At 35.5% G+C, this 27,011-nt stretch overlaps 1 pseudogene; it reads right to left on the reverse strand.

The window, feature by feature from the left end:
* Positions 1–8,504: 8,504 nt before the first annotated feature.
* LOC131489590 (large ribosomal subunit protein uL16-like) lies at positions 8,505–10,424 on the reverse strand (annotated as a pseudogene).
* Between the last annotated feature and the right edge of the window lie 16,587 nt (positions 10,425–27,011).

Raw genomic sequence — 27,011 nt, forward strand, 5'->3', positions numbered from 1 at the left:
TAAAACATGACGACGAATAGGTTTGTGTGAGGCTCTGTTCCTCAGCGGTTTGGCTTCTCATTCTTACGTAGTATCTCAATAAGCACTACTTATTGCTTGGTGGGCTGAAGCAACAAATATTCCTAGCTTTTGAAAACAAATTCCTCGGGGCGCCTGGGGGTCTTAGTTGGTTAAGCGCCTGACTTTGGCTCCAGTCATGATCTCACAATTCGTGGGTTTGAGCCCCTCGTCAGGCTCTGTGCTGACAGGTCAGAGCCTGGAGCCTTCTTCAGATTCTGTGTGTCTCTCTCTGTCCCTCCCCCATTCATGCTGTCTGTCTCTTTCCCTCTCAAAAATAAATAAACATTAAAAATAATAATAAAAAAATAAAATAAAATCCTTTTCTGAAACATACTTTCACTTGTAAACCTGAATAATCATGTCATAATCATAGTCATATCTAATTTAGTTACATTGACCTTTCACCTTTTTTAATTCTTTTATGTTTTTATTTTATTTTTTGGAGACAGCGACAGAGTACGAACAGGGAGGGGCAGAGAGAGAGGGAGACACAATCTGAAGCAGGCGCCAGGCTCTGAGCTGTCGGTGCAGAGCCTGATCGGCTCGAACCCAGGGACTGTGAGGTCATGACCTGAGCTGAAGTTGGACAGTCACCGACTGAGCCACCCAGGTGCCCGACCTTTAACTGTTTATCAGTATATTTAGATTATGACAACATGTTGTGCGCTGATGTCCAGCAATCCCTGTAGATGTATCTTCACCACCCTGGGCGACTTTTCTTAAACCTATACACAAGACCATGATTTCCCTAGCGTTTGCACAGAAAACATAGCTATTGTATTTCTCCGAATCATAGTTCTCTTCTTAATCTCATGCATTTTTAATCAGCATGGGTCCCAGGGACTCTAGATTTCTCTTTGGGTCATTACTAGATTATTAATAGTCATAAAACCTAGGATAATTTGAAAGAATTTGATATGGTCCTTTTCTAGTTTGATTTGAGGGCTTGATGAAGTAGCCAGAAAATCTACTCACTTATATTGATCCATTAAAATGTTAGCGGCTACCCCATCTATCACCTTCTTTTCTGGGGTAATTTGTAAATGAATTATCTGAACATTTCCATCCAGTTTAATCATCCATAGGCTTTCTTCATCCCTCTTATTTTTATTGTTTCTTTTTTTTTTCGTGAATAATGCTAACCTTTTTCCTTCACTTAACCTCATTTGTGGGAGCTGAGTTGGTAGATTCCCATAAACCTTCCTCATTTAATTGTGCTCACAGTACCAGCTGCTATGGTAACAGGGTGGGATCATTGACAGGACCTAGAAAACTTCAGTGAACATACTCACGTAGGCTTTCATTAAAGGTACCATATAGCAGGTAAACAGAGGTCCAGAAACTCCGGGCACAGCTCCCAGCGTCCTTTCTCAGTTGCACAGGATGCTTTGTCTCCAGATTGTTAACCAACAAGATACACAGAAAGATACCTTAGCCTCAAGGAAGCTATGGTGCAAAGCCAAGGAGAGTCTTCTATACCTCCCTGGTCCTAAAACTAGACTGGGGAACTGGTTAAACTAGGTGCAAAGAATCAGTCATAGCCCTGTATCAGACACCAGCCACAAGTTCATCATGTCCTTATACAAGTTGTCTATGATTTATGTTATCTCTTCTTATTTCATTTGAAAAATAATTACAATAGAATAAAAGAACATGGTCTATATGATTGATTTTTTGAAAGATTTTCAGACTTGTCTTAAAGCCTGAAGATTGTTTTATTTTCTCATAAATGTGTGCTTGAGAAGGAAATGGATTCTATAATTGCTAGAAGTAGGTAGCATAGATATATGTCTTTTCAACCAATTTGTCAATTAAGTTTTTCAAGCCTTTTAAAACCCTATTAATTATTTTGTTCATGTCACCCATCAGTTAGTGAGGTAGGGATATTAGAGGGATTTTATCATGTTGGATTTGTCCATACCTACATGCAATTATGTCAAGTTTTCCTTATATATTTGAAGATACATTATTATGTTCATCCATGTTACACAGTTTTTAATAACACCGGTGAATTTAGGTTTTTCTTAAAACTATACTGTTACTACTTTTCTCTAAAGTATATTTTATATGATATTAGCACCAGTACAATTTTTAAGTTGTTCTTATCTTGGTGTATGTTTTCTAACATTTTATTTTCAACATTTCTGTGGTTTTTATATTTATTTTTTATAAAATTAAATAACTATATTTTTTAAAAGTTAATATTAGAATATCTATCGTTTAACTGACAATATAGATTATTTATTTGAATTATTTCCTCTATCTTATCTTCTGCTTTTTATTTACCATGACTTTTTCTGTTTTCTTTAACTTTCTTTCACTGCATTCTTTCCCCCACCCCCTTACTATTTTGGAAGTTACATACATAGAGCTTATTCTTTTTTCAAAAGCACAGTCCTGCAAAAAATAAAGCTAATCAGTTTCTACTTTCCTCAGATCATTTTAAATCTGACCACTTTCTCCTGTTATAAATGCTGTTTTGAGGAGCTACCTTCCAGAGGGATGTATGCGCCATTGTCTGGAAGGACCTCTTCTCTTAATGGTTATAGAATCCAATTCTATTCAGATTTAATTTTCAATGAATACTTCATGAGATCCCACCTGTGTAAACCTGAATATAAAATGGTCACATTAATGACCCGAGTGTTCGTTGTTATGTAAGTAGCTTTTGATGACGATTCACTGTGCCTCTATCTGCTCTGTACTCTAATATACACATCTCATATCACTATATCTGTGTGTATATTTCTCATTAGAATGTCCCTTTCTTTTCTCCTCTATCAGCTCCTTTATAGTTTGTGAGACAGTGCAATAACTTCTTATGCAATGTAAGTTTTTTTTCAAAATTATCACTTTTAAACATTGCTGTATATAGTAGGTAATAATACATTTAAAAAGTTGAAATAAAATTTGTATACCAAGATGCTAATATTACCTTCTAGTTAGTAGTCATATTGCCTTCATTTCATTGATTTGTTTATTCATGGTAACCTATTGAATTATGATACATATAGTGATAAGCTCGCAACAGTATTTTAACACTAAAATGTATTCATCATGAGCCATTTCAGGAAAAAATAAAAATGAAAACCTGTAAGCAGAAGCCTATGTTTTTAATAATTAAAAGGTAAATGAAATATATTTGAAGGTATGTTCTCATAAATCAATAAAAACACTATGCTATAGTTTTGAAATGAATATAGTTTTTCCCAGTTTTGAAACAAATGCTTTAAAAATGATATTTATCAGTAGTGTATCAAGAATCCTTTTTTTCAAAGATCAATTTTGTTTTGCACTGTTTTGGTTTACTTGATAAACAATTAATATTCTTCACATGAATAACATTCTTTCTCAAGAAAAGTCAGAATTGACTTTTTAGCTCAAATGTAATTTGAAGTCTAAATTATTCTTTAAAAAACAAATGCATTAACTTATTGCTATACTTTATTTCAGGACTCATTAAACTTAATTTTGCCTTTGAGGATTACCTTGTTTTTGCTCAGGGTTCTGAAAATCTGAAATTTGGTAAAAACCCTAATTGTGGCTTTTAAATCAAAATTTATTTTTCACAATATTTGTGAAATTTTGTCTTTTCCATTTCTAGATTTCTAGATTATAATATTGAGCCCTCAATTGTATTTTTGAAGCACCTCACTGATAAGAACCATCCTATATTAACTTGAATATTAGAGTACAGAGCAGATAGAGGCACAGTGAAACAGGTTTACTCATAAGAGAGTCAAATGATTCTATCATTCCTAATTGGCAGTTTATGACCTAACTTATTGCCTCTATGGTCTAAAATCTGACTAATCATGCAGGATATGTTTTACTTAAGAAGTTGAAGATTGATACCTCAATTCATTATAAGTAAAAGCAAAATAAAGAATTTTCAAAAATATTAATTGTGTCATTGTGTACAATATTTGATTGATTTTACAATATTTCCTTGATTTTATCAAGGAAATGTATATCTCTGCCTTTGCCTTCAATATATTTACAATTTTGCCAGCAAGGTAAGTACTAAGTATATAAAAAGTTAAGTAATAATAGAAAGATAAAAAAAATAAAACACTTAACAGCAGTAAATGTCATTTGATTAGTCAACAAGGGAGTGATATAGACAAAACTGGCATTAGTTCAAAGGAAGAAAAAACTTAAAAACAAAATCCTTTAAGGATGATTATGCCCTGAAACTAAAAGTTATTTGCATGTCTAGATACTTTGAGGATAATGAAAGGCAATTTAGTCTAGCTAAAAGATAATACTAGCCTTTGTCTGGTAACTGGTAATGAAACAACTTAGCTTGAAATGTACAACTCATCAATTATTGATGTATGAATATTCCCATCTTTCAACTTGTGAACTGAATTAGTTTTGGTTCATTAACACTACCCAAAAGTCATCTATTTTAATATGCATTTGGGTGATCATATTTGAATTGTAAATACTTCCATTCATTTTTTTTTCCTTTCCTATCTTAGCTTTTGTGTAAATCAATTTACTAGCAAAAAAAAAGAGAAGTTTCTTCTGCACCACACAGCCATGAGAGAGGTAGGCTCAAATCATAACCACTTTATATGAGTGCTTTAAAAATATTACAACAGTTATATCTCCTGAAAAACATAAGGAATTGGTTAAACTCTTACATAGTTGTATATATGTAAACACAGTTAAAGAGGATGTTTTAATATACTTGAGCATAAGTGCAGTACTTGAGATTTAATCCAAAATATGAGATACTCCAGACAATCCTTCCTATACTACAATGCATAGATTAGATCTATTGTTTTGTTTTAGGAAAAGCTATATGAAAGAGAGAGGTACATGTAGAAATCAAGATCTACAAGGGTTAGGTAACTTGTCTACAAGTATGGAGCTATTGGATTACAAACTCAGCTCTCTATGACTCCAAATTGTATGGTCTGATTATTGTAAAATACAACATTATTATAGTATGTTGGTCTCTCTTGGAAGTAGATTCCCAGGTGGAATTAAGTTTGCAGGGAATATCTTTAAGATCAACATTTGTTGGGGCACCTGGGTGGCTCAGTCGGTTGAGCGTCTGACTTCAGCTCAGGTCACGATCTTGCAGTCCGTGAGTTCGAGCCCTGCGTCAGGCTCTGGGCTGATGGCCCAGAGCCTGGAGCCTGCTTCCGATTCTGTGTCTCCCTCCCTCTCTGCCCCTCCCCCGTTCATGCTCTGTCTCTCTCTGTCTCAAAAATAAATAAATGTTAAAAAAATTTTTTTTTTAAATAAATAAAAAAAAAAAAAGACCAACATTTGTGAAAAGGAAGCAGGGTTGGATAGATAAAGAAATCAATCGGCAATGCAAACCCAACAATAATTTTTTTCCAAGATCCTGGGGAACTCTGGAGTTGAAATGCACTATCAGAATCATTCCATGTTGGGAAGAAACGGACGGGCCTTTATAACCACATCTATCAGCTCTGGGCCACTCAGCAGAGGTGTGATGTGACAGAAATTTGGGTACTTGCAGTGAGAGATGAAGTGGAGGAGAAAGCTGTTCTTTGCCACTGAGATGATGCCTGAAGTTATTGACAGCTGAAGACTCTCTGTCAGCACTTTATCCATCTGAAGCAATCTTTCCTGAAAGAGGATCCAGATTAAATATTTCTGTATCCACTACAATCCCCCCGTCTTGCACGGCCCAGCTCCATATCTTTGTGGTCAGAATGCCCATCCTCTGCTGGTCTTGATGCCTTAGCTAGTAGCATGACTTCGACACTTATTTCTGAGGAATCTGAGCCTCTGAGTATCTTTGCTGTTTTCAGGCACCTGCCAGCCAAAATTAAATGAGGAAGTACGTCATTTAAGAGTCATTTAGGAGTCACCCAACTGGATTACCTGGTTCCACGTGTATTCTTTCCTGACCTCATTGTGGAAAAGTATCCTGATGATAAAGGTTTAGTGCTTCTGCCAAAATAGTGACTGTGTTCTTACTGGTCCATGGATTCAGGAAGCCTGAAATACCCAGATGGTAGCATTAGCTTATAGTTCAAGGACTCATGCTGTGGGGTATGAGTGCCAAATTAGCTCCCCTCTTGCATAATAATATCTTTAACCCAGAATTACAAGATTGGGAAACACAAATTCACCCAATTCACCCACTGAGAATCCCACTGAGAATAAATTGTGTTATTATTTTATTGTATTTTATTATTTTATTTTAATTTTTAAATTTTATTTAATAATCTTTACACCCAACGTGGGGATTAAACACATGACCCCAAGACCAAGAGTCGCATGCTCTTCTGACTGAGCCAGCCAGGTGTCTATGGATGATGGCGTTTTATTTTTTTTTATTTTTTATATTTTTTAAAATTTTTTTTTCAAAGTTTTTTTATTTATTTTTGGGACAGAGAGAGACAGAGCATGAACGGGGGAGGGGCAGACAGAGAGGGAGACACAGAATCGGAAACAGGCTCCAGGCTCCGAGCCATCAGCCCAGAGACTGACGCGGGGCTCGAACTCACGGACCGCGAGATGTGACCTGGCTGAAGTCGGACGCTTAACCGACTGCGCCACCCAGGCGCCCCGGATGATGGCGTTTTAAACTCGTGCTTCTCCTCTGAGCTAGGATTTTGATTATTTGTTTAACAGACTATTCCAGGCAGATTTTGGGTGGCATAGTGTGTGATATGACAGTAAACAGAAAGATCATCAGCCCACTCTCATGTCTCCTTTACTGTAAAATGAGGTCCTGCAGCCAGAAAAGGAAGGGGTTCCAATACAGGCAACCTTCCACCAAGTGAATAATTATTATCAAGGAATGGTACCTTATCAGGGTACAGCATTTATCTCAGTTGTTAGCAGGTTGAACCTTGGCCATCCTCGGGAGCTATATCAGCTATGGGTAAGCAAGACCTCTTGCCTATGTGTCTGTACATAATCTCCATCTCTGCCAACATGGCCACTTTGTCCATAAACCCATTGTACTAGCAATAGGGTGGACAATGACAAAAGATGAATGATTTCAACTAATTGAGTGATTTTGTCTATGTGGTTGCTCGGTGCCTCTTCCATGAAAAATTATTTCTGATAGGCATTAACATATGGTACAAAGATCCCTATTCTCCCATTTTCACTTGTACCTCTATAATCCTCTACCCCAGACCTTTTTATCTCTTTTTATCTCAGGTTTCTGACCAAGCCATTCCCCACTGCTGATAAATCAGGCTACTTCTCATTCTACATAAAATGGCTAACAGTTGTGCCTCCCAAAGATGTTTGGGAGCTTTTGGTAAGATTTTTCACAAGTTTGTTTTACAGCCACTAACGTGTGAGGTTATAGCACAGCTAGTGTTCATTTTTTGCTTGAACCCATATACCAGATCAATCCCTCTACAAGCCAAGCTTAGGTTTTTTTTTTTTCCTTTTTCATTATCTGTACCAAAAGATCATTGATATGGCTTTAAGATGAGCTGATGTTGAAGCACAGTCAAAGCAAGGACAGAAGGCATGGGCTTCCTGCTCGTGTTTGTGCCCTTTAAGAGGGAACAAACTGGCTTATACCCTCTTAGAACCCTCTTGGAACCTACCTCATGAAAGGTAGTTCTATATCCATGGTCATGTGTCCTATCTCTATTAGGACACAATAGCATGTCAGGACTTGTTTTAAACAATAAAGAATAAAATTCTCCACTGGAGGTGACATAGTTTTTATCCTACTACCAGAAGTTGACCTTTTGATTTTCCTACTGGGACTTGCCAGACTTGCCATAAACTCCACACAACAGTTTTTCTCAACACTGATATTTATTTTTTTAATTTAAAATTTATTTTTGAGAGAGAGACAGAGTCTGAGCAGGGGAAGGTTAGAGAGAGACGGAGATACAGAATCCAAAGCAGGCTCCAGGCTCTGAGCTGTCAGCACAGAGCCCCACACAGGGCTTCAACTCAGGAACCATGAGATCATGACCTGAGTTGAAGTCGGATGCTCAACTGACTGAGTCGCCCAGGCGCCCCAACACTGATATTTCTAATTGCTCAGGATCTGTTGGGGTATATCACTTAAGTGGCTGGACATGTTCTCTAATCCATTTCTGTTCTAAGACCTATCAAAGCTCGTAGCCTTTCATATCACACAGTGTATGGCAGGTGTGGTATTCCTAGGTATGGCAAATACCAGCTGTGGAACACAAAGAAACATAATGGGGGTTATGTTTCTTTTGTCATGGTGTGAGGTGCAAGATGAAATTATTTATATTTGGTTCTGAATGGGATATTCTGGCCGCCTCTTAACCACTAAAAACTTTGCTGTTATGGCAAACACATAAAAATTTGCAGTGGTTATATTCTACTTTCATTCTTTTTTTTTTTTTTTTTTTTTTGACAGGAAGCAGGATTTATTGGTAGGCATGAATGGGGAGACGCAGTGCTGAGGTTCTCATGACTGCTGAGCCCACCATTTGTCCAAGGGGTCACTGATGAGGGATGTATTTGACCCCACAACCATCTGGGATGAGCTGCCTTTCAGCCACCATGTCTTCAAATTTGTCTGCATTAAACTTAGTAAAGCCCCATTTCATGGAAATGTGGATCTTCTGGCAGCCAGGGAACTTGAACTTGGCCTTCTGTAGGGTCTCAATCGCATGCTCCTTGTTCTGCAACTTGATACAGATGGACATGATGACTTGGCCAGTGTGGACCCTGGCCATTGTGCACTGGGGCTTTCCAAAAGCACCCCACATACCTGTCTGGAACCTGTCCGCTCCAGCACAGGACAATATCTTTTTGATATGGATGGCATGGAAGGAGTGGAGTTGCACTCGGATGTGAAACCATCTTTGCACAGATTTTCACCATGTACTTGTTGGCGCAAATATAGGCAGCCTCCAGGGCTTCAGAGGAAAGCTACTCATTCATTTGACACCATGTGGCCACAGAGTGGGAATTCATCCACTTTGGCCTTCTTCCACCCCAGGTCAAAAATGTGGGTCTTGGCATCAGGGAGGTCTCTGCCGAAGCAAGACGTTGGATACAACTTGTTCTTACAATACCGGTAACACCGGGTGGGGCAGTGGCCCGTGGCAACACCGAGATCTTCAGTGGTGCATGGAAGGAAAAGAGCTTACTCTCCTTTCTAGGTATTTTTCCAAGGTCTCCAACATACTATATCTTTCTTGATCACTGACCTAGTTAACGTGATGTCATTATAATAGATACATATAATGTTCTGTGGAACATCCAAACTATATTATATTCTGACTATAGTATGACAAAGGTAAGGAGAATAAATGTATAATGTTGTTTGTTTATAAATGTAGTTTCTGATCTTTTATGAAAAAAATAGCAAACAATACAATCACCAAACTCATAGCCACATACTAATTGAGTGATAGTGCTCCATGAATACTTTAATGTTTCAATACCTTCTGGGCTTCATAAAGCAGACATGTTTAGGAAGCTAGAGATTCTATTTTACTCCTGTGACTTAGAGACGTATCTCTCCCAGGCAGATTTATTTGTTTATATTCAAAGGGTTGTACAAATCTAGGTATCTTTCACTTCCTTTTCCTCAATGTTCGATAATCTATGTAATTGTCCATAGAACCCTTTTGGATAAGACTGGTGGTATCATTACCACATGGCTTCTAATGTTTCAACCATTCCCATTCTTATCTGGGAATCCACTTATCTAATCTCCTCTACCATCAGCTGTGGCTTATAGAAAACAGCCAACACTGAGTTTCTTAGTAAATGCCCCTTATAGTTCATTCTCTTTGACCTTAGGAAATGGTCCATTCCTTTATGTGGTGATTAATAATTTTTCTGGTTTTCTAGCCGTACATACTGAAAACCCTCAGTGAATCCATTAAAAAGACAACTTTCAAAAAAGACCCAACAGCTTTGGATCCCTTCTTCCACCCTTTGCCATGGTAATTATGGCATTTTTAAGTATTTTTCAAATTTATTTTATTTATTTTGAGAGAGAGAGTAAGACTACAAGTGGGGGAGGGGCAGACAGGGAGGGAGAGAGCGCGAATCCCAAGCAGGCCCTCCACTGTCAGCAGGGAGCCCAACGCAGGGCTTGAACCCACAAACCACGAAATCATGACCTGAGCTGAAACCAAAAGCTGGACGCTTAACAGACTGAGCCACCCAAGTGCCCCAATTATATATTTCTACCTTACTCTACATGGGTATTTTCTTTTCTTCTGCTTCTAGCAACCATCTTAATAGATCGTCCCCACCATCTCTTTGATTTCTTGCCAGGTAGTTAAATCCTGTATATCAGAAGAACGCTCCCAAGAGTTTCACTTGTCCAATCTCTTGTTTTTGCCCCCTTAATCAATTAGAACATAATTACCTTCGTGCTCCCTCATATCCTGCCAGGACATGTTGGCTTGATCTTGCAGCTTCTTTGGAATAGTCCTTTTCCTGTGTTACAGAACCAACACATTTTGGATTGGGTCATGCTGCTCTAAATTAGTCTTAGTAAATACTAGATCTATATGTAGTAAACAGGAGGAGTGATGGCAGATCCCAAGGGAGGATGGTGTTGTCTTTTGTTGTAGTGGTAGAGGTAGCAATCAGGGGAAGGAGAGAGAGTTCTGAATTAACTTCCCAGAAGTCTGGAGAGCAAACTGAAGGTTGATGGAGGGGAGGTGAGTGGGGGGGATGGGCTAAATGGGTGATGAGCATTAAAGAGGGTACTTGTTGGGATGAGCACTGGGCATTATATGTAAATGATGAACCACTAAATTCTCCTGAAACCAATACTACACTATATGTTAACTAAATTGAGTCTAAATAAAAATAAACCAGTAAACAAACAAACAAAAAACTAAAGAAATTTAAAAAATAAGGAAGAGAGGACAGGTCACTTCCATAGGCTCAGAGCGTTCAAGAAAATCTAAGGATTCAACATTGTGGTAGAGATTGATCCAGATAATCCTATCCCACATATTTGCTGTCCATTCTTTCTCAACCAAGACCATGGTTTTGGCATAACTCATCTGCTTTACATTTCTTGGACCTTGGTAGTTCTTGCTGGTAAGCAGCTTTCTCTGCTTTTCTCTTGAAGATTATGCTACCAAGGAGACCCTCTGGATTCCATAGGTGGCTTTCAGTTGCCTACTAATCAGTTAGCTTTTTGTTATCTTTTTTTAAATCTAGAATATCAACAGAATTTAATAAAAATCATACAATTTCATTGTCTTTATAATTACTGTTTTATTCACACTTTCCAAACCTGATATATCACACCCATTATTTCAATCTTCCACCAGTATATGATGCCAATTCAGCGAAGAAAGTATTAAGCATTCTATTGCAATACCTAAGTCAATAAGGTAGCACACCTCCATCACCAACATAATAAAGAAATTCCCCTCTGTTGGCTTAAAATACATCAGTTTCCCCGTAAAGAGAAGGTTACAATAGAAACATTACTTTCCTAGTTGTGAAAAATCAAGTAATTGCTCTCTACTCCCACTTTAGTCTGTCATGGGCCTTTTGCTTTATAAGTGCCATGTGAAACTCTTAGCTAACAATTGTTAACATGGCTATAATTCTTTTCTGAATTATCCAGGTACTTGTCTTAATTCCCCTATCCTCTCCCAGAATGTGGAGATGCAAAGTAGAACATGGACAGTATCCCAGATATTTGCAAACAGTATCCCATAGTTCATTTGCAAATTGGTTTGTATGGGAATTGCCTCAATAGTTTAAGCCTTTGTCCTACTTAGAAAGATTCCAAATAATAGGTTTATTGTATTTGCTTATTTGTTTTTAACTTGAATTATGCAAACAGTTGTTTCAATTTTTCTTCTCACCTATTGAAAAACCACAGGAGACCTTATTACAAATAATCAGTTATTAACTATCTGTTTACTATGGGAATTGAAGTCTTGGGCTTTGAAAATATGTCATAAATTATAACTGCTAATATGAAAATGAACATAAAAGTACACTTAAATTTTTTTTAAATTTTGTTTTACCTTTATTTCTTTTTGAGAGACGGAGAGACAGAATGTGTGTGGGGGAGGGGCAGAGAGAGAAGGAGACACAGAATCGGTTCCAGGCTCTGAGCTGTCAGCACAGAGCCCGATGCAAGGCTAGAACCCATGAACTGTGAGATCATGACCTAGCCGAAGTTGGATGCTTAACCAACTGAACCACCCAAGAACCCGTCACTTTTAAAAATATTTCAATAAAAATAAAAATGGTGCCCATAGATTATTTCCATTAAGGTGTTTTGTTGTAATAGCATGGATAAAAAATTGGCTAATTACAAAAAAGTCATCATTTGTCCATGGCACAGAGTCACTTTAAATACATGATACAGGGTCAATATAAGGAAAAGATTTATTTTGTTTTGTTCTTTTTTGAAGGATGACAAGTTAGGAAACAGAAAACTTCCTTAAATACAAAAATAAATTCCAAGAGCTTCTATTAAGTTTAAAACACAAAACAACATATGCACATGATATGTATAAGTTTTGCCTTCAATTTTATGTTTTTCAGATGACAATGCTACATCTTCTCAAATACATAGCTCAAATTGCCCTAATGTAAAAATTTTAAAAGTGGCCTCACAAAGACTTCCAGTTCAATCCGAGATGGAGTAAGAAGAACCACATTGCATGAAACAACTAAAAATCATGGCACTTATGTATGTTACAATGACTTTCAAGATATTCTACGTCATACAACAATGGCTAGTGATCTCTAAAATGTGAGAAACGAGGTGAGCTCTGTGATTGTCACATCTTACTGCTGGAGGAATTTTTCAGGCTGTTGTTCTCGGAAGAGGAAGCCAGTCAGAGTCCAGGGTCTCCCTGGGTTGAGAGCCCAGGGAAATCAAGGTGGCTGCAGCTCAGGGTAACTGCCAAGAAAGACCTACATAAGGAGGGAAAACCTAGAGACCTTCAGAGGATCCATCTGAATAATTGGGTTGAGAAGAGATCAACTAATGCATATGAGGAAAATACTAAAGACAAGAAAGAGAGAATTTAGTAAAAGATACTTGGGACATCAAAATAACAGGGAATATTTCCTGTTCCAAGCAGTCAGAGGAGAAAGATTTATTATTTGTGAAGCATTATTTAGCACACTAATAAGTGTTTAAATATTGGTTTGATCTTACATAACAAAACTTATAGGAAAAACCTGAAGGGAACAAACTGATTTCAAATCACATGACTTTGTCAAAGAACACAGTTCAATAAAATTTTTAATAACATGAAAAGATTCAGCATCCAGCATACACAATGTTGAGCTGTCAAACAAAAATTTTCACATATGCAAAGAAATAAGTAAATGCTATCCATAATGAGAAAGGTTAATTAATCTCTCTAAACTGAATTAGACATGATAAAGATGATAAAATTAGTGAAAAAAGACATTAAAACAGTTATTATGCTTGTTTTCCATATGTTAAAGAAGGTAGAGAAAAAATGGCGCATGTAAAATCGATAAATAGAAGATATAGAAAAAGGCGCAAACTGAACTTCTAGAGATTCAGATATGATATTTAAGATGAAAATGATCTGGATGTCATTAGTAGTAGATTAGACCATGCAGAAAAATGTTTAATGAACTTGAAGCAATGGCAATAAAGCCTATTCAAAATGAAGGAGAGACAGAAAGAACAGAGTTTCAGTGAACTATGGGGCAAATCGAGAAGTTAAATTTATATTAAATTGAAATGCCTGAATCAGAAGTGGAAAAATTATTTGAAGAGGTAAAGACTGACATTTCCCCCCAAACTTGGTGACAACTATCAGCCCACAGATCCAAGAAATTAAATGAACCTAAGCGCAGAGAATATACCAGTGCACGTAATAAAATTATTTACCACCAGAGATAAAGAAATATTAAAATTCCAAGAGAAATGACACACATTACATACCAATGAACAAAGATAAAGATAAGAGCAGAATTTTTTTTTTATTTTGTCAGAAACAATACAAGCTAGAAGAAAAATGGGAGAAAAAAAAAAAGCTTTAAAGTATTTAAAGAAAAGAATTTTCAATGTAGGTAACTTTACCAACCAAAAATATCTTTCAAAGTTAAAGGCTTTTTCAGATATACATAAGTGAAATTATTTGACATTTATAGACCTACACTATAAGAGATGTTAACAAAAGTTCTTCGGGGCACCTGGCTGGCTCAGTGCGTTAAGTATCTGACTCCTGGTTTCGGCTCAAGTCATGATCTCACAGCTTTGTGTGTTCAAGCCCCACACCAGGTTCTGTGCTGGCAGTAGGGAGCCTGCTTGGGGTTCTATCTCTCTCCTCTTCTCACACTGCCCCTCCCCCACTCATGCTGTCTCTGTCTCTCTCAAAACAAATAACTAAACTTAAAAAAAAAGTTCTTCAAGCAAAAGGGATGGATGGCAGATGAAAAGCTGGATGACAAAACAGGATAAAGAAATGGTAGGCATGAATTTTTCTTATTTTTTAAAATATCTAAAAACAGAATCAATTTTTTAAATTTTTTTTAACGTTTTTATTTATTTTTGAGACAGAGAGAGACAGAGCATGAAGGGGGGAGGGGCAGAGAGAGAAGGAGACACAGAATCGGAAGCAGGCTCCAGGCTCCGAGCCATCAGCCCAGAGCCTGACGCGGGGCTCGAACTCACGGACCATGAGATCCGTGAGATCGTGACCTGAGCTGAAGTCCGACGCTTAACCGACTGCGCCACCCAGGCGCCCCCAGAATCAATTTTTTAAAGCAAACATAGCAACATATTGTGGTGTTTATAGGCTAGAGGGAAGTGAAATCTAAGAAAATAATAGCGCAAATTTGAGGAGGATGAAATAGAAAAATACTATTATAAGACTCTATAACTATACATTAAACAGTATACTTTAATGTAAAGGTGTATTGTGATATGGTAAAGATGTATACGATAAATCCTAAAGAAACCACTAATGTAACAAATAAAGAGCTGTAGCTCACACATGAAAGAAAGAGATCAGATAAAAAGAATAACTATATAATTAATTTGATAGAAAGCAGAAAAAGGAAAGAGAAACAAAGAAGACATAAGAGGAAAATAGCAAGATGGTAATTTTACACCAAGACATATCAATAATAATGTTAAAGATAAATGATCTAAACACATCAGTTAAAAAGCAAAAATTCTCAGACTGTCCCCCCCACCCCCCCCCCCCCCGGTCCCTTCCTCTCTCCCTCTCTCTAGAGCCCACTTCAGCTCCTCTGCCCTCTGTTCTGTCTGTCCCTCCCTCTCTCTTTCTCTCTCTCTTTGTCTCTCTCTCAAAGATAAAACAAAAAAACATTTAAAAATCACTATCTAGTTGCCGCACAAAATCCACCAGTGTGTTTCACATTACGATTCTCAATCATCTACTAAAATTCTCATGTTTTAGAAATATTACTTAAGACCAAATGCTTAAAAGAACTACCCCATTACTAAAAATATAAATAAGATTGATTACATGGCTATCCAAGCTCTGCATACACTTTGACCTATATTGCTAAAATCATAGAGGCCAAGAAGTGAAAATGATTTAACTTCTAACATTGGCCTCAGTGTTCCTCTTCAGTTCATTATAGAGTTGTCCAAGTATGGTCTGCTTAATTTCCTCCATACTTTGCCAGGCTGAATACATTTAATTAAAATCCTTTTACTTAATAAATGAAGACAGTATGGTGACTCATCTAAGAAATAAAGCCTTTGTACAAGTTTGATCATTAGGAGCAAGCTCTGGGCTCTGAACTCATCTGGTTTCTGTCTCAACTTCATTTTGCCTGCCTTCCTTAAGTTTTAGTTTATTTTCACAGCAAGAATATGTCTACACAGAGAAATGTTAAGTATATTTCTGTGATGATTTTTCCTTTTCCCCCAATTCCAGTATCTATATGGGGGAAAAAAAATCACTAAATCAATAACAATCCAGTAAGACGATACATCTGAAAGTATACAAAAGCAGGCATTATCAATAGTATTAGTATTCGTTGCTACTGTTACTGTTACTATTATTTCTGAGAAATGGAGAATAGAAAAAAAAGGGCAGAAGGGAAATAAGAAAAGAGAGAAAAGGAAGAAAAGGAAGAAAAAGTATCATTGGCTACCTTCACTATCCTAATTTTTGTGTTGAGGGATTTTAATCTTCTATTCTAGAAACCAAGGCAGCATTATGAGTACTCAAACAGCCTTCCCTCTTTCTGGAGTTGCCAGATTTAACAAAGAAAAATCCAGGACATCTAGGTAAATTTGAAATTAAGAGAAACAATAAGTGATTGTTTTCATATAAGTGTTTCATATCTCATGCAATATTTGAGACTTATAGTGAAAATTATTTGTTTATCTAAAATTCAATTTAATTATGCATCCTGCATTTTATCTGGCAACTCTAGCCTTTACTCCTATATGTTTCACCTTTCAAATGATATGTGCCCCTAGTAAAACATGTAAAAGTAACTTTCGTGACACATATAATCCAGTTTCATAGGGGTGCAAACTTCCTGTCACCAGCTAAGTATGGAAGCAAAACTTCCTACATATTTTTGTTTGGCAAATAGCCAACTTGAAGGGATAAGCGACTAAAGAGGAACAGAAGCATAAGGAGTTGAGCAGGGGAGTGTCTTCGCAGAGATCATAAAAACAAAGTGAACTGGGTGAAAATTAAGAAAGTATATGGCTTGGGATATAAGAAGGCAGAACATGGAGCAAGGGGCTGTAGCAATGGCTCAAACTCGTCCCATTACACACAGGACTGTATGCGAGCAAGTGGGTGAAATCAATAAATTAATTGAAAAACTACCTCTGCTGAATCAACCATTCTATTGAGTCATAACATGTGTTTACTAACATTAGCATGGGTAAATGCACCTGTCTTTTAAAATAGCCAATTTGGACTCTAACATCTTTTTCAATCTTCTAATGTTACCAAATGTAAATATTTAAGAAATGAAAAGTGTACTGATAATTCTGCTTGTGCTACCAGATATAATTCATGCACCAAAGCCTTAATGGTTGAGAATTCTCTTTTCTTTGTTCTTTCAGTATAGCTTTTATCTCATATCTGCACAAGTCCTACTCATTCAGCCAATTATTTCCAAACGTTATACGTGTTACTTGATCTTTAGTAGAAAGAGCAGAGAACTAAAAAATCAAGAATCAGGATACTCATCTTCTCTTCTACCTTAAACTTGGTCAACAGTCACTCAGCTCCTCTGTGACTCATTTTCGTACTCGGATAATGCAAATTAATAAGACCTCTGACTTACCGCGTAAGATTCTTAAGGAACTTAATGATCTTTTAATGTGCTGGAGTATAGAATAAAAACTAGTATTCCAGACTTATCTCAGACAGCAAGAGGCTATAGGAAGTTAGTAGCCATTTTATGTCAGCTAGTGAAATAGTAGGTTTGCCAACAATTTAGTTGAAATGAAGACTAGGTAGGGTAACCCTGTAATTTATTGTTCAAACTGAAAGATTTGGGTAGTAAAAAGGCTATTCATAATAACCCTGGTCAGCAGAAATAAATGGGGATTATCACAAGCAATTGAGCTACATGGTCACTCTAGGTCTGGGGGCCTAGTCTTACATTTACATTTACAAAGACTCTGCAGCATTTTTACTGAGATTACATTTTTGTTTTGTGTGATGGAGAAGAGGTGGAGTGATAGAGATTTGGAGGTACACAGGGATTCCCAAAGAAAGGAAAACTGTTCAGGGATTGGCATGTAAATTTAATTACAGAAGAATGGATTTCAAAAACCTAGTAAAGATCTGAAGAATTACATACCTGTAACTCTAAAAGAGAAGAAATATTGTAAAACACGTAATTATCATATTCCGGCAACATCTAAAACTAATGAAGAAGTAAAAAGCGTGAGTAATTTTGTAGTCATTTCAAAAATGATATTTAAGATGGAAATAAGTGATTTTATTTATTTATTTATTTATTTATTTATTTATTTATTTATTTAATTTTTACTTCATTTTTGAGAGTGAGAGAGACAGAAGATGAGCAGGGGAGGGCAGAGAGGGAGACACAGAATATGAAGTAGGCTCCAGACTCTGAGCTTGTCCGCACAGAGCCTGATGCAGGGCTCGAACTCACAAACCACGAGATCGTGACCTGAGCTGAAGTCAGACATTCAACCCACTGAGTCACCCAGGCACCCCCTTGATGATTATATTTATATTCCAGACTGCCTTATGAACCAAACATCATAATATGGACATACATATTTTTAAATTTCGATAAGGAGAAAAACTTCCAAAAATCTTCAAAAGATAATACACTTTGTAAGCCGGTAAAGGAAAATGCTACACTATAATAATGAAAAAGAAGATTATTTTACATTATGTTATCTTATTTAATCAGTCTAATGAAATATATATTTTATGCAATAGCTTAGAAAGATTAAGTAACCAATTAAACTCAAAGAACTATTAAGTGATGAAACTAAGAATCAGCTTAATTCTCCTTGACACAAAACAGATGCTATGAATAAACCCCAAAACCAAACCTCACATTGTGATATTTGAATGGATATATATATTGTGCAAAATCATACAATATAATCCTATATAGAATTGAGAATTAATGAAATACTGTGAAATACTCCAGCACCCAAAATATGGTTGAATCTCTCAAAACCAATATTGAACAAAAGAAGCCAGAGATAAACATAGTTTATGATCCTATTTATATAAAGTTCAAAAATAGGCATCACTAAGCTATAATGATGAACAATTCTTAATTAGGTGGTAAGAGTATATGGGGAAAAAATAAGTGATAATCACAAAATTTAGAGTAATAAACTTTTCGAGGAAGGAGGATTCATAGTTGTAAGCCTCTGAGGTGCTGGAAATGTTCCTTATCTTCATGTAGGTTTTGAATATACAGTGTGTGCTTGGGAAATTATTAAACTATATTTATGCTTTATGCACTTTTCTGTATGTATAGTATATAATAATTCAAAGTTACATAGTTAAGAATTTATGGATATTTCTATGTCAATAAATTTTTTTAAGTTACTTGGAGAATTACATTTGTAGAAATATATAATGTCAGAACTGACTCTAAAAGAAATAGAAAACCCAAAAAAATCATAACCATTTAAGCAAAATACATCTAAATTTTAGTTGTCCCTAAATGGCTATATAGGACGTTCTCCTAAGTATTTAACAAGAAGATAAATTAAATTTATCCAAACTCCTTTAGAATAGAGAAAAATAGAAAATCACTTCCAAAGTACTTTATGAGAATAATAAAAACCTAATTTCAAAATCAAGTAAGGACCAATAAAGAGGGAGGGGATTACATGGTTACCCCACTCCTGAACATAGAATACCCCAAACAAAGAATTAGCAAATACAGATTTTTAAAAAGATAATATACCATGATAAAGTTGTGTTTATTCCAGGAATGCAAGCTTAACCAAATATCAGAAAAAGACTGAATTAGCTTCATTTACATTTTTAAGAAGAAAAAACATATGATCATCTCCATAGTTGCAGATATAACATTTCACAAAATCCAACATTTTATAGCTGAAAATATTTAACAAACTAGAAATAATATAGAACTTCTTAACAAAATTCAACAAGCAAGGCATACAAAAGAATTTTAAAACTAAGAAATAGACAGGAATTCCTTATAGAAAGTCAACAATGACATTAGAAATAATAATAAAATGCCGAAACTATTAGTAAAAAAGCAATCAAGACGTGAATGCTTGCTATTATTAATTCTTTTAAACAGTTTAACTGTATTGGTGCCTACACATTTTAGCTAGGTAGGAAAAAATAGAGAGGAGTATAAAAATAGGAAAAGAATAAATAGTGTAAAAATTGGAAAGACAAAAAAACCTGTCAATATTTGCAGATGAACAGATTGTTTACACAGAAAATTCCCCCCCCCAATTATTTAAACATTATTTGAATTAGAAAATTTAGCAAGCTTGATAGATTAAACAATCAGTAGTCAAAATAAATTGCATTTCTCTCTCTCTCTCTCTCTCTCTCTCTATATATATATATATATATATGAGAAAATCAGATAAAATACTCAATTACAGAAGAATGTTCACAAACCACAAAACACATGCAAGAATCAATTTTGTATCTATATACTAACAATGAAAGTAAAAACACAGTACTACTTGCATTCACTTTAGAGAAAATGGAGAATTTATAATAGACAACAAAATGTGGAATCCAGATGCTGAAAATTACAAAATATTCATGACAGAAATCAAAGAAGACTTAAATAAATGGAGACAATTATCAAGTCCACAGAATGGAAGAGTCAGTATAGTAAAGATATTGAGTATCCTCAAATTGTTCTATAGATTGAATGCAATTCCATTACAATTTTTACAGAGGTATTTTGCAAATATAAACACTTACTCTAAAGTGCATGTGGCAAAGTATAGGTCCTAGAATAATTAAAATAATCTTGAAAAAGAGGGGTAAAATGGAAGGATTACTCTACCTCACACGAAGCTCTACTATGTGCCTAAAGAGGTCAGGAGACTGTGACACTGGTGTCGAAATGAAAACATAAAGAAATGACACAAAATAGGAAATTCAATAATAAATCCACACAGATGTGTCCAACTAGTTTTTGACTAAGATGCAAAAGTAGTAAGAGAATAGCCTTTTGAATAAATGGTGTGGGAGCAACGGAACACACACAGGTCAGAAAGTGAATCTCATGCTTAATACAAAAATAACCCAAAACGAGCCATTAGGCTAAATGTCAAGCTATAAAATTTTGTTAAAGTTCCTCATACATAAACATAGGAACCTTTGTACCTTTGTAGTAGCCAGAGTTTTCCTAAGACATAGAACAAATAGAGGTGGGGGACAGAGGAAGAGGAATGGAGAGAGAGAAAGACAGAGATGTATTTTAAGGAATTAGCTCACATGGTTGTGGAGGCTGGCAAGTCCAAGATCTGTAGGACAAGTCCACAGGCTGCAGGCATGAGTTATAGCTTGAGGTTGAAGGTAGTGTGCCATCTGAGTAGCCTCCTCCTTAGGGGAGATCAGTTTTTTACTGAAGTCCTTCAACTAATCGGTTGACGATGCCCACATGCACTGTGGATAGTAACCTTCTTTACTCAAAATCTATTGATTAAATTGGAATGTCATAGAAAAAAATAAACCACACATGCCTTCTCAGCAATATCCAGACACATTTGACCAAATATCTGGGTACTGTGACCTAGCCAGGTTGACACATAATATAAGCCACTACAATTTCCCTCCTTAAATGTAGTTTAGATGTCAAGACTAATGATGCTACATACATGCATAAAGAAATTATAAAGTTTTATACTCACATAATGAGGTTTTCTGTGCATTTCAGTCCTGCTTCCATGCAGGACTAAAATGGCTAGAAGTGGCAAGGAGGGACTACTCACTCGGGATGTATTATGTTAGGAAATTGTTCTGGGGTGCAGATTCTCACACATGGGCCAGGCAAGGTGATGTTTGATTTGAAATTTCAGTGCCAAAGGAGGGAACATGTGGTCTTTTTAAATGGCTTATGCAGACGTGGGACATAGGGAGAAAGGGATGTTGTGGGGTCTCAAAATTGTCAGCATTCAAACATCAAAAATGGAGCCATCCTCTTTATTACAAATTTGTTAGGGGGAGAAAAAAAACAGGAGAAACTCATAAAGATCAAGAGTTCAGACACAGAGTTCTTAGACTTGACACCAAAAATCATGATCCATAACAAGAAAAATTGATAAATTGGGCTACATCAAAATTAAAAACTTTTGCTCTTCAAATCCCTGTTATCAGAGTAAAAGGATAAGCTATAACTGGGAGAAAAAAATTTGCAAACCACATATGTGACAGAGGACTAGTATTTAAAATATATACACTCTCTCAAAACTCAACAAAGACAAAAATCCAACTATAAAATAGATAGGAGATACGAAGAGACATTTCAGTGGAGAGACTATGCAGATGATAATAAGTGCATGAAAAGATGATCAACTCTTAGCTGTTCAGGGAATGAAAATTAAAACCACACTGAGACGTCACTATATTCCTATCAGAATGGCTAAAATAAAAAATGGTGCCAGCAGCAAATGTTGGTGAGGGTGTAGAGATACGGGAATCACTCATACTTTGCTACTGGGAATGTAAAATGGTACAGTCACTGGGAAAGTTTTGGCAGTTTCTTATAAAATTAAACATGCAACTATTATAACTCCAGAGATTTATATACTATATGATTCTATTTATATAATATTCTTGAAGTTACGAAATTATAAAAATGGAAGAACATGTTAGTGGTTGGCCAAAGTTATGAGTCAGATGTAGCTGCGAAATGCTGACATGGGGATCCTTTATGGTGAGGTATCTTGACTGCTCTGTATTTTGACTTTATCAATGTCAATATCCTGGCTATAATATCATATTATAGTTTTCTATAGGATGTTCCCATCAGGGATAATTTGGCAAAAACCACATGAAATCTTTATTATTTCATTCAAGAGCATGTGAGTCCATAATCATCTCAATAGAAAATGTGTAATTAAAAACAAGTACATTTACAGTAGCTAAAAACAATAATAAGTCTTAGATGAAGTTCAAAATCTTGACAGGAAAAAAAATAACATATTATTCAAAATTTCAAAGTAGAACAAGTGGACAGTTACGTCACATTTTAAACAGGAAGACTCAATATTATAAAGATTGGATACAAAATTACTTCCAAGATGACTTTAATAGACTTATTTTTATAAGATATGACAAGCTGATTCTCAAATATGTATGCAATGCAAAGGGTAAACCTTGTATTTCTCAAGATAATATATTTGGAAGGATTTAGCTCTGCCATTTACCAGTTAATAGATACAGATATTGTTTCTATTTTTAAGCTTAATGATAGGCACATAAGAATTTTTTTCATTATTCTTCCTTAAACTATGCTTACATTATAGCTTTTCATATATACGTACTACACAATAATTTTAAAGCATATAACAAAGAAAAAAATATATTGTACACAAATGTGTGTGCATACACGTAGCTGCATATGTACACACGTGAAAATAAATATCTCTGTATGTTAGGATTGCTTGTGAATTTATTTTTGTTTGGATTTTCAATTTTTCTACAGAAAATGTGTATTAGTTGTGTCATAAATGAATACTTTGTATTGAAAGAAGTTAAAATTAGAAATTTCTGTAATTGCTTCAAGAGAAAGAACCAAATTATTGGTTTGCCTAGGTCTTGAACTGCATTTGCATCTCCTTTTTAATGCGTTTATTTTTCTGCTAGTGAGCATTTAGCCTACTCACAGTAGTGTCATTGAATGACAAGTTTGTTGAGGGACAAGATTGCTGGGGCTTGCCTTGCCTAAGGTCACATAGCAGATCTGTGTTCTAATGAGAATGAAACTCCAATTCTTTAGATCTGACATGCAGAACCCTCGCTTCAAGCATCTTTTAAGAATTTTCTGATGGTTATTACTAACATAGAGCAAAAATTTATTAGTGGAGTGAAGTCCTCATTGCCCTTCTGCATATAACACTGGATTTATCCCCTATCTCTGCCTCCGGGAGTTGGTAACTCACCTCAGTTCTTTTCCCTTTTCATCCATTCTGCCATTCCCCATACCCATCTACCCAAGCAAATCGCTGAATTCATTGTTTCTTTTTAGTTGGGGGCAGGAGATAATTAAACTGCTTCTGTCTATTGAATTGAATTTGTTCTTCAGTTTATTCAATTTGGTTTAAAATATAGTAAGACATAGTGTAGACTTACAATCTGAGTAATTATTGTGATATAGAAGATTATAAGTTTCTATTGCAAATACTTAGCATTCTGTGAATACCTGGTTTTAAAGTATGCCAATTGATATTGATTTAAATAAAGTCATTTTAAAAAATTTCTCTATACATTTTCCCACACAACTATACATACATATTTTTAAATTTCTCATTATATAATACAGTAATTCATATTATTTTATTAGGAACACTGTTTTTAAGTACATTTTTTTGTGTTATTATTTATTTTTTAATTTTCTTTATAAAAGTCATCAATATCTTTTCAGTTAGTGGTTATTTAGAAATGAATTTAGTTCTGAATTATGCTGAGAGATCTTCCATTGTTATTTCACTTTATCTTTGAGTACATTCCATCCTAGCTTGCTTGGGGGAAAATCAAACTGAGGCTCCAATCACCAGAGGCAGCCCTAAAATTATGAACAAACAATGAAATTGGCATTCCTGATTCCCATCAACATCATGCAGCTGTGTAGATAAATAAATCATATGGGGTAAATGTTTCCGTTCCATCTATTTGGAGTATACTCTTATAGACTAGCCTTACTATGCAAAAATAGTTATTGCTGTCTTATGTCTTCATTTTCATCAACATCATCATCATCATCATCATCACCATCATCATCATATCTTATTCAGATGAGTTGATTAGAAAAACTCTAATGAGTTACAGGATTTGATATCATGCAAATGTACTTTTTCACTAGTTGATGAGTTTATTCTCATCTTTCGCTTAAGAATACAAACTCATAACAAGGGTGAATCAAGCCAATGCATATGTAATGATGTAGAAATAGTTCCATTCTATGTATGTGTGTATGTGTGCCTGCAGTTGTCTTTTTTTTTCTATAACTCTCTTTTCAATAAAATATGCTGTGAGCTTTTTCTACTCATAGACCAAAAAACAAAAAAACAAAAAACAAAAAAACCCAAATCTGTAGCCTGATTATTGAAGAATCTTGACATTGTTTTAATTCTGGTTTAAAATGATACTTGGAATGGATTTTGGAGAAATAATTTAAGAAACATTTTATGCCTATGTAATCATCAAATTCGGTAACAATTTCCATTTGGCAGGTTAAAGAACTAATATGACATCAATATAAACAGATTGTTGTATATCTCATACCTTGATGTCTTCCGAATAATCAAAATTCCTTTGAATACAAAAATCTTCTTATTAAAAGCATTAATATTACATATACTGCACACAGATAAAATTTACATCAAAGCACTTCACAATGGAGGTGGTAGAGAGTCTGAATTAAATATATGGAGGAAGTTATCTTAAATAATAATCATTTCAAAGTAATAACCTGTCTAAAAATGACAGCTTCGTGCTTTTGCATTTGGTATTCAGCAAGCAGTTTGCCTGTCAAAACTGCCAATGCTGACTGATAAATGTTCAAAATACTCTACTGGAATATTGACAAACCCTCAACTTGTGTGCATTATGGAGAAAAGAAGACTGAATTTATATTTACTCTAACTCATAGCCCAGCCCTGAACTTCACAAAACAGAAAAGCTTTGTTAATAATTTCTCAGGATGATGAGCATTATGTTTGTGAATGAGGATACATGCACACACACACGTGCATGCACACACCCAGACACCACTCCATCATTTTTATCACAAAAGCATGTGGCACTGTGTGAGTCAGGGCTCTATCAGAGAAACAGAAGCTGCGAGATATTTACAGGAAGAGATTTATTGCGGGGGATAAACTTATGAGATTGTAGGGGCTGGAGAAGCAAGTCTGAAATCCATAGGGCAAGCCTCCAGGAAGGGCGGGCAGGAACACTTAGACCCAAGAATGGCTATCCACAGGTCAAATTTCTTAAGGAAAACTGCGGTTTTACTTGTAACTGATTGAATCAGGCCCATGCAGTTTATCTAGGATAATCTCCCTTACTTGAAGCCAACTAATTATTTAATCATGTCTACAAAATCTCTAGGTTAGCATTTGATTAAATAACTGGGTATTGAAACATAAAACTAACCATTAGGTGCATAGTTCAATGATACGGTATGTCTTACTGCCCTGAACACTGTCAGAAATTCAAATATTTAAGGTAATTTCGTTATAAATACATCCTCATGTTGGCTTCAAATGCTAAATGTGTGAGTGTGCTGGCCATTTAAAATTTTATTAGTGTCCAGTGAATACCACATTCTCTGCGTTAAAACCATTGCAGTCAAAACTCTTGAATTTTCTCAATTTCCTTGCTGTACGGTGAGAATCTGTAATGCTATTTACAATATTATTTGCATACTGTGTTCATAAAGCACTAAGTTTATACCATGATGTCTTTTCACTTTACCTCCCCTGGTCTGTATGCTTTACCATCATGCTTTCCATATTGCTCTACTCTGATGTGTTTAAAGCATTAAATATAATAATTAATTATTAACTAGCACATGAAGTAGCTTTTATCATTTTTAAAGTTTATTTATTTATTTTGGGAGAGTGTGAGCAGGGGAGGCAGGGGACAGGCAGAGAGAGAGGGAAAGGGAGAATCCCAAGCAGGCTCCATACTGTCAGTGAAGAGCCCAACACAGGACTTGGTCTCACGAACTGTGAGATCATGACCTGAGCCAAAATCAGGAGTCGGACGCTTAACCAACTGAGCCACCTAGGCTCTCCAGAACTAGTTTCTATCTTATTTGTCTTAATATAATCAGATTATTGTGCATTCTTAGAGTGCCACATAGGTCTCCATATCATCATTTCTTCATTTACTTTATAAAAACATTCGTTAAACAAGGAAACATGAAGGATTTCAGTGAGAGAACGATTAAAGTAACAAGATCATGGTTAGATACAGAAGGAAATGTAGGTACAAGTGGGTTTATTAAGTTTAGAAACAGAAGGTGTAAGATGAGAGAAAAGTAATGTATCATAGTATTCAAGAGTGAAATATAGAATCAGAACTACTTTGCTTTGAATTACCAATTTGCCACCTAGCAACTGGTTTTGCGCAAGTTATGTAACACATTTGTGCCTCTATTTCTTCATCTGTGAATGGGCTTAATAATACCTGCAACTCATTTATTCAAAAAATATTTAATAGGGCGTAATATGTGAGTAAGGTACTACCCTATTCATTGGATACACAATAGTGAATGAGTTGGATAATGGATACAAGGAGCTCATACTTTGCTCCACAGGGTTAATACCTAAGGAA

This window comes from Neofelis nebulosa, chromosome 11 (genome assembly GCF_028018385.1).
Source record: "Neofelis nebulosa isolate mNeoNeb1 chromosome 11, mNeoNeb1.pri, whole genome shotgun sequence".
NCBI classification, from domain to species: domain Eukaryota; kingdom Metazoa; phylum Chordata; class Mammalia; order Carnivora; family Felidae; genus Neofelis; species Neofelis nebulosa.